General features: G+C 40.6%; 1 long non-coding RNA gene across 2 annotated transcripts; it reads right to left on the reverse strand.

Moving 5' to 3' along the window:
* Positions 1 to 4,443: 4,443 nt before the first annotated feature.
* LOC147982120 (uncharacterized) lies at positions 4,444 to 7,765 on the reverse strand. Of its 2 annotated transcripts, none has more exons than XR_015599118.1 (4): positions 7,075 to 7,765; positions 6,347 to 6,892; positions 5,558 to 5,688; positions 4,444 to 4,751 (listed from the first exon to the last, which is right to left on the reverse strand). It is a non-coding gene; the product is annotated as an uncharacterized LOC147982120 (long non-coding RNA). The 2 variants fall into 2 exon arrangements; XR_015599117.1 differs by having other exon boundaries at positions 6,347 to 6,762; positions 7,075 to 7,755.
* Positions 7,766 to 9,905: the final 2,140 nt, after the last annotated feature.

Below are 9,905 nucleotides of genomic sequence, written 5' to 3' on the forward strand. Positions count from 1 at the left end.
ATGGTGGGTGTATGATACCGGCGAAAGGTGCGCGGTATTAGAGTGGCTAGCAATGGTGGAAGGGTGAGAGTAGTGCGTATAATCCATGGACTCAACATTAGTCATAAAGAACTCATATACTTATTGCAAAAATCTACAAGTTATCAAAGCAAAGTATTACGTGCATGCTCCTAGGGGGATAGATTGGTAGGAAAGGACCATCACTCGTCCCCGACCGCCACTTATAAGGAAGACAATCAATAAATAAATCATGCTCTGACTTCATCACATAACGGTTCACCATACGTGCATGCTATGGGAATCACAAGCTTTAACACAAGTATTTCTCAAATTCACAACTACTCAACTAGCATGACTTTAATATCACCATCTCCATATCTCAAAACAATTATCAAGTATCAAACTTATCATAGTATTCAACACACTCATAAGAGATTTTTTTAATACCGAGCATATTAGGATTTTAAGCAAATTACCATGCTATTAAGACTCTCAAAATAATCTAAGTGAAGCATGAGAGATCAATAGTTTCTATAAAACAAATCCACCACCGTGCTCTAAAAGATATAAGTGAAGTGCTAGAGCAAAATTATATAACTCAAAAGATATAAGCGAAGCACATAGAGTATTCTAACAAATTCTAAATCATGTATGGCTCTCTCAAAAGGTGTGTACAGCAAGGATGATTGTGGTAAACTAACAAGAAAAGACTCAAATAATACAAGGCGCTCCAAGCAAAACACATATCATGTGGCGAATAAAAATATAGCTCCAAGTAAAGTTACCGATAGAAGTAGACGAAAGAGGGGATGCCTTCCGGGGCATCCCCAAGCTTTGGCTTTTAGGTGTCCTTAGATTATCTTGGGGGTGCCATGGGAATCCCCGAGCTTAGGCTCTTGCCACTCCTTGTTCCATAATCCATCAAATCTTTACCCAAAACTTGAAAACTTCACAACACAAAACTTAAAATAGAAAATCTCGTGAGCTCCGTTAGCGAAAGAAAACAAAAGACCACTTCAAGGTACTGTAATGAACTCATTATTTATTTATATTGGTGTTATACCTACTGTATTCCAAATTCTCTATGGTTTATAAACTATTTTACTAGCCATAGATTCATCAAAATAAGCAAACAACACACGAAAAACAGAATCTGTCAAAAACAGAACGGTATGTAGTAATCTGTAGCTAGTGCAATATCTGGAACCCCAAAAATTCTAAAATAAATTGCTGGACGTGAGAAATTTATCTATTAATCATCTGCAAAAAGAATTAACTAAATAGAACTTTCCAAATAAAAATTACAGCAGTTCTCGTGAGCACTAAAGTTTCTGTTTTTTACAGCAAGTTCAACAAGACTTTCCCCAAGTCTTCCCAACGGTTCTACTTGGCACAAACACTAATTAAACACAAAAAACACAACCAAAACAGAGGCTAGATAAATTATTTATTACTAAACAGGAGCAAAAAGTAAGGAATAAAAATAAAATTGGGTTGCCTCCCAACAAGCGCTATCGTTTAACGCCCCTAGCTAGGCATAACAAGCAAAAATAGATCTAGGTATTTCCATCTTTGGTAGGCAATCCATAAGTGGATCTTATAATAGATTCATAAGGTAATTTAATTTTCTTTCTAGGAAAGTGTTCCATGCCTTCCCTTAACGGAAATTGGAATCTAATATTTCCTTCTTCATATCAATAATTGCACCAATCGTTCTAAGGAAAGGTCTACCAAGAATAATAGGACATGAAGGATTGCAATCTATGTCAAGAACAATAAAATCTACATGAACATAATTCCTATTTTCAACAATAAGAACATCATTAATTCTTCCCATAGGTTTCTTAATAGTGGAATCCGCAAGGTGCAAGTTTAGAGAGCAATCATCAAAATCACGGAAACCTAATAAATCACACAAAGTCTTTGGAATCGTGGAAACACTAGCACCCAAATCACATAAAGCATAACATTCGTGATCTTTAATTTTAATTTTAATAGTTGGTTCCCACCCATCACAAAGTTTTCTAGGGATAGAAACTTCCAATTCAAGTTTTTCTTCATAAGATTGCATCAAGGCATCAACGATATGTTTACTAAACGCTTTATTTTGACTATAAGCATGAGGAGAATTTAGCACGGATTGCAACAAGGAAATACAATCAATCAAAGAGCAATTTTCATAGTTAAATTCCTTGAAATCCATAATAGTGGGTTTAGCAACCTCTAGGGTTTTAATTTCTTCAATCCCACTTTTATCAATTTTAGCATCAAGATCAACAAATTCCGAATTCTTGGAACTCCTTCTAGGTAAAGGTGGATCATATTCAGTCCCATCATTATCAAGATTCATATTGCAAAACAAAGATTTAATAGGGGACACATCAATAACTTTTAGATCTTCATCTTTATTTTCATAGCAATCCGGTTTAGCGGCCATCTTATTAACTAAGGTAGCATGCCTATCCGAAATTTCAGCAGTTAATTTCTCAAGATGAGCAATTTGGGATCTTAAACCATCGAATTCTTTAGACATATCATCAAGCTCTTTATTCATAAAACTCATAAAACTTTTCTGTTCTTTAAGTTCGTTTCTGAAGAAACTATTATGTTCAAATTGCAAGACCATGAAACTCCTGACATTGCTTTCGATCTCTTCTAATCTTTTTAAGGTGAAGGTCACCAAATTTAGTATTATCTTGAACCATCGTGACAAGCAAGCAAACTAACACACAAGCAAACAAAAAGCAAGCGGGCAAAAAGAGATAAATAGAGAAAGAGAGGGAGGATAGAGAGAGTGAGGGCAAATAAAACGGCAAGGGTGAAGTGGGGGAGAGGAAAACGAGAGGCAAATGGCAAACAATGTAATGCGGGAGATAAGGGTATGTGATGGGTACTTGGTATGTTGACTTTTGCGTAGACCTCCCCGGCAACGGCGCCAGAAATCCTTCTTGCTACCTCTTGAGCACTGCGTTGGTTTTCCCCGAAGAGGAAGGGATGATGCAGCAAAGTAGCGTAAGTATTTCCCTCAGTTTTGAGAACCAAGGTATCAATCCAGCAGGAGGCTATGAGGGAGTCCCTCGTACCTGCACAAAACAAATAAATCCTCGCAACCAACGCAGATAGGGGTTGTCAATCCCTATAATGCCACTTACGAGAGTGAGATCTGATAGATATGATAAGATAATATTTTTGGTATTTTTATGATAAAGATGCAAAGTAAAATAAAGGCAAAGGAAATAACTAAGTAGTAGGAGATTAATATGATGAAGATAGACCCGGGGACCATAGGTTTCACTAGTGGCTTCTCTCGAGAGCATAAGTATTCTACGGTGGGTGAACAAATTACTGTTGAGCATTTGACAGAATTGAGCATAGTTATGAGAATATCTAGTTATGATCATGTATATAGGCATCACGTCCGAGACAAGTAGACCGACTCCTGCCTGCATCTACTACTATTACTCCACTCATCGACCGCTATCCAGCATGCATCTAGAGTATTAAGTTAAAAACAGAGTAACACCTTAAGCAACATGACATGATGTAGAGGGATAGACTCATGCAATATGAAGAAAACCCCATCTTGTTATCCTCAATTGCAACAACACAATACGTGCCTTACTGCCCCTACTGTCACTGGGAAAGGACACCACAAGATTGAACCCAAAGTTAAGCACTTCTCCCATTGCAAGAAAGATCAATCTAGTAGGCCAAACCAAACTGATAATTCAAAGAGACTTGCAAAGATAACCAATCATACATAAAAGAATTCAGAGAAGATTCAAATATTGTTCATAGATAGACTTGATCATAAACCCACAATTCATCGGTCTCAACAAACACACCGCAAAAAGAAGATTACATCGAATAGATCTCCACAAGAGAGGGGAAGAACATTGTATTGAGATCCAAAAAGAGAGAACACTACAAGAAATATGTCAACTTGTGACCACCACTATTGGTCACTGAATGGTCACAAATTTCCATTTGTGACCTTTTTGTGACCAAAAACATAAGGTCAAAAGCTGGCCGTCGTAAACCGACTATAGCGACCTTTCTTCTGGAATGGTCGTAGATGTTTATGACCAAAATACATCTACTGTGGCGTTTTGGTCACTAGCAACCTCCCCAGGCCACGTAGGCATCCAGCGTGGCAAGCTGATGTGGCACCAGAACCAGCCCGGTCCAATTCGGTTTTCTACATGGGCCTAGCCCATTAATTCAGCCCATTTATTGTTTTTTCTTTCAAGTTTGGTTAGCTACATGGGCCAAGCCCAACAGACTTTTATTTTTTCTTCTACAGTCCACATTTTTTGGGGCCTCAACCTTTTTCCAGCCCATTTGTCAGTTTTCTTTTGTTTCTTTTCCATTTTAAAGTAGGTCCCACTAGTCATATGGGAACCAATTACCACAGGCCAGTTCTATATTTTTGCAATTAGAAAATTTGATTCAAAAAGGGCCAATAAGGCATAATATTTCATACAACAACCAAGCAGTACATTACAATCATGTACACCCAAAACTGAGATAGTACATTACAACGGCCAAACAAAGTACCAAAACTAAGATAGTACATTACAACAGCCAAGCAAAGTACCTAGTACAAATCTTGTATTTAGCTATAAAATGCAACTAAATATACACATAACTAGCTCCAGTGAGCGAAATGGCATTCTGGGTGTGGTTTTTCTTCAGGATTCTTCTTGCTGTAGCTCCTGTACACCCAATTTTTGAAGAATAAAGGCCAGCATCTACAAATAATAAATTATGAAAAGTTAGAAACATAATCAAGTGAATCCGCCTAAGCAAACACAGAAGTACAATGCTTGAGATACATGTATGCAGCAAGAAAAACAGGCAATGTGATGGCAGTATGAGCGCACAATAATTCTGGGAGTAAAAAGAACATAAATAATACAACAATCTCTGGAAACAAAAACATGAGATGAAGCTTAGTTAACCAGAAAGTACATTATAGTGATGAAGATAACATCAACAAGATGGTCAAGAGAAACAAAAACATCTGACACTACATTCTGTGTATGGACAAGTCTACACAAAACCTAGTTAATACCATTGAATGCATTGCAAACTTATACCACCCAGACAAGAATTCATATGCAATAGATCCATTACAGATGAGAGACACGACTCAAAAACTTGCCTTCAACACTTCCTTTTACAGAATGTCAAGAGAGCAAACAACAAAATAACTAAATGTAACTATTTCCTCTTGTGCTCAAGACAAAGCTTGCCCACCACAACTGCCCGCACAGCTATCACAAACAATTTCAGCATTCAGTCACTACTAGCATACGAAGCTCATCGAGCTAACTGAGCATCAAAACATGGGAGAGCACCCATACAAGCCGGAGACAGCTATGTACACAAGCTTTTCCCGCAGGAGAATAACAAAACCCTAAGGTACATGAGGTACTACTGCTAGTGTATATAGAACCAATCAAGCTGCTGGTGCAGGAGCAGAGCATGAGTCCAACAAAACATGCTATAGGAGCATAAAAGAGGGAGCTAGGGGTAGGAGATGGAGCCAGCTCACCGAAGAACTTGGGAGTCCAGCTTGGGTCCTTGCTAATCTGCTGCTGCTCCAGTAGCTCTCGTGTGCGGGTATAAGATCAGACCCAACCGACTAGAAGCGGCCATTTGTCGAGCGATCTTTCATTTCCTAGTCTGCAACAAGAGGTAAATGCTAGAGATTAGCAACTGCTGCCAAACCCAATGTGACAAAGAGGTAAGCACTATAAACTGGATTTATAAAAACAGAATAAGCAAAACGCAGAGCCTGTGCAAGTTTATCAGTACTGTAGTTCAGTGGAGTAGCTGCAAAGAATTAACACTAAGCATAAGATAGACTAAGAATTTTCAGTGGAGCAGCTGCACATAATTAAGAAAGCATCAGCAAGTTAACAAGCTACTGAAAAACTACTGGAACCAAAATAGTACTACAAAATACAGAATTTGCAAAAATCTGTAAACTGAATTTTTTGCCAAGGAAACAAAATCTTATAGCTTCAGGCTGGAGCACTACAGTTGTTGGTTAGACTTCATATAGCTTCAGGCTGGTTGGAGTACTACAGCAGCAACCATTTCATGGTTAGACTACTCCATTTGCAGTAGCCAAATATTCAGATATGACTAAGTGACTGATCAGGCCAACAACATAAGCAAGTGGCAGCGTAAGCAGAAATTGGCCTTTGAATTATCAACATCAACCGCAAGACTACGACAAGAAGGCTTATTATAGAATCAGTCAATCACATAATCAATGACAGCAACTGATGACTGCACAATCAAGTTTCACTTCCATGGGCTCGTGATGAGGTCATACCTCGCAGGAGATGTATCGGGAGGGGGCTTGGAGATGGCGTCACGGTGGTGGTGGAGCTGTGTCCTCCATGGCGTCCTCACGTGCATGGCGTCATCCCCTCCATCGCGTCCTCTTCTCCATGGCGTGCCCTCTTGCTGTTTCTTCACTTCAGGTTCTGCTGTGGACACTTTAGTGAGAGAGCAGTTGCACTCTTGCTGTTGCTGCTGCTTCTCTTCTTTAGGGTGCAATGTATCTTCAGCTGTTTTCTTATGAATCTTGAGCTTTAAATCTGTGATGATCTTCTTGGCGGACTCGAGTTGCTTGAGCACACCGAGCGTCTCTCTTTCTTTGGCGCCGAGCTCCTTCTCTATCTGCGTGGTCTGCTCCGCTAGATTGACGTGTTGTTCATCTTCAGTCCCCCCACACACAGTCTGGTTCTGTTTCTGCAGGCGGAAAATGTGGCAAGAACAAAATTAATCGAGAGAACGAAGAGAAACATCAGTGCTGGCTGATTTTACTGGCCACATTTGCCTCCGAATCACGGACAAGAACCACTCCGCTCTTCTCCTAATTGAATGAAGAACTATGTGACCCAAAGTAGTACAGGGGTACGGCCATGTAGTACTATGCAAGAACAAAAAGTACTCCGCGGAATAGGAAATGGCACCGTTTCTCCAGCAAGAATGTAAATCAGGCCAAGACGAGTCGCGACGAGAAGGGAGACGGGAGGAGGAGGAGGTCGGACTGACCTTGTGGTGCGCGAAGATGCGGTTGACGAGGTGGGAGCTCCAGGCGGCGCTGCCGCGGAAGCGGTCGACAGCCTCCCACACGGACTCGAACGGCGTCCTCGAGCCGCTGCACTCGTCCCAGACCGACGATTGCAGGGTGTGGCGCGCTGCTCCCGTATCCTATAGGAGGAGCCTCCCAGGTCGCGGATCTGGCAGCCCTCGTCGCCGACACGTGCTGGATCCATTGGCGAGGCTGCAGCCATCGATCCAGAGGGAGGAAGGAGAACACCATGGATCCAGATCGGAGTGGGCAAGGCTGCGGCCGTCGCGGTCTGGAAGCGCTACCTCGCACTGCCCGACTTGGGGCCAAGGTGAGGGGAGGGCGTGGTGGTGTGCGGCAGCGGCATGGGTCATCGACGGTGTGGGTGGAGCGGCGACTGCGGGAGTGGATCCCATCTCACTGAACCGAGAGAGAGCAGCGACTGGGACGGAGGGGTGGTGGAAGTGGGGATGGCCGGGGATGGGGCCGGAGGAGGGATCAAGAAGTGGTGCAGGGGACGGGGAGGAGGTGGCGGCGCCGAGGTTGGCGACGAGGAGTGGTGCAGGGGACAGGGAGGAGTGGCGGCGGCGAGGAGATGGGGACGAGGGAGGAGGGGTGCGATGGGGGATCTGAGCTAGGGTTTGGGCTGCGGGTGGGGATCTTTTTCTTTTATTTTTTCTGTAGATAGATGGATGGATGGATGTGGGGTGGAGAGATGGATGGGTGGATGGATGGGCGCCATGTCATCGATCCGTGGGAAGAGTTCTCATTGGTTCGAAAAATCAGTGTTTTAAAATAGTCTTCAAGTATTAAAAATAGAGGGATTTTGTGAAGCAGCTATCAAAAATATTTTGCAAAAGGGCACAACACAAATTTTCACTAGACTTAGACCACATTTTATGGATAAGGACCAATTTGTATGCATTTCTGATCTTTCTAGATATTTTAAATCATTTTTTTGTGAAGAACCTACCAAATATTTGTTACAAAATTGGATTACATCAATTTTATAAAATACTAGTCCATATTTAATATACAATTGACCAAATGGTTGGGTGTCGAAAGTTTTGATCCACCTCTGGTAAAAAAGACAAATTTTCGTCGATTCAGTAGGAAGCAGGTCAAATTTGAACTAAACCTGCCTCATAGTTTGCTCTTTATGTTTTCCAAAAATCATTTCTAGGTAAATAAGTATCTATTTAATCATAGAAACACCAAAAAAATTCCAAGATTCAACCACTAGCTAGGAACGGTCAAGCCCGCCGTTTTGACCGCATTTTGAAACGGGCATAAAAAATTCAAAAAAAATCAAAAAATTGGAAAACCTTTGCATTGTGTCATTATATGTGACCAAGTTTCCAGGAAAAATAATAAACTTGTAATACGGTAATTATTTTGAAAAAGTGTTCTTAGAAATGAGCTATCATGCATGAAAATTCATGGCTTTCAAGCCAAATGATCAATCTTATGGCCACATTCATGGCATAGTTTGTTCAAATGATCTCATATTGTGCACAAGGGTACATCTTGGAAATCCAAACAATGTTTCCTAAGGAAGTTTTCATTTTCTTTGCATGGAAATTTCATTTTTCATTTTCCGAGTGCCCAAAAGGAGGTTTTTTGTGAAGGAACTACCAAATAATTGTTGCAAAAATGGACCAAATCAATTTTATAAAATAATAGGCCATATATAATGCACAATTGACAAAATGTTTGGGTGAAAAAGGTTTTGATCCACCTCTGGTGAAAAAGACAAATTGCCGTCGATTCAGTTGGAAACGGGTCAAATTTGAACTGCAGTTGCCTCATAGTTTGCTCTTTATTTTTTCCAAAAATCATTTATAGGTAAATAAGTATCTATTTAATCATAGAAACACCAAAAAAATTCCAAGATTCAACCACTAGCTAGGAATGGTCAAGCCCGCCGTTTTGACTATATTTTGAAACGGGCATAAAAAATTCAAAAAAAATCAAAAAATTGGAAAACCTTCGCATTGTGTAATTATATGTGACCAAGTTTCCAGGAAAAATAATAAACTTGTAATACGGTAATTATTTTAAAAAAGTGTTCTCAGAAATGAGCTATCATGCGTGAAGATTCATGGCTTTCAAGCCAAATGATCAATCTTATGGCCACATTCATGGCATAGTTTGTTCAAATGATCTCATATTGTGCACAAGAGTGCATATTGGAATGGAAAACAATGTTTTCTAAGGAAGTTTTCATTTTCGTTGGATGAAAAAACCATTTTCCATTTTTCGAGTGCCCGAAAGGAGGTTTTTTTGTGAAGGAACTACCAAATAATTGTTGCAAAATTGGACTAAATCATTTTTATAAAATACTAGGCCATATTTAATGCACAATTGACAAAATGGTTGGGTGTAAAAGTTTTTGATCCACCTCTCGTGAAAAAGACAAATTTCCGCCGATTCAGTTGGAAGCGGGTCAAATTTGAACTGCAGCTGCCTCATAGTTTGCTATTTATTTTTTCCAAAAATCATTTATAGGTACATAAGGACCTATTTAATCATAAATACATGGTTTGGTGGCGATACGTCGAGGTTTGGGCGGTGACCGAGGGCCCCAACTCTAGAGCGCGTAAACTCGCATGCCCGTCGCGTGGTCACCGGGTGACCGTAATGTTGCCATGTGTTCTGGGCGGCCTAGGCATGTCTAGTGGGTTGGGCACTCCCCAGGTTGGTGCTAGAAAGAAAATTACAACATAAGATTCTCACGAGGAGACCGATCGATGCTCAAACATGAATTAGCAGCCAAGTGTTTGATTAGCGGTACGGGAAATGCACATGGCCA

This window comes from Triticum urartu, chromosome 3A, assembly GCF_056163025.1.
Source record: "Triticum urartu cultivar PI428250 chromosome 3A, HENAU_Tu73, whole genome shotgun sequence".
NCBI classification, from domain to species: domain Eukaryota; kingdom Viridiplantae; phylum Streptophyta; class Magnoliopsida; order Poales; family Poaceae; genus Triticum; species Triticum urartu.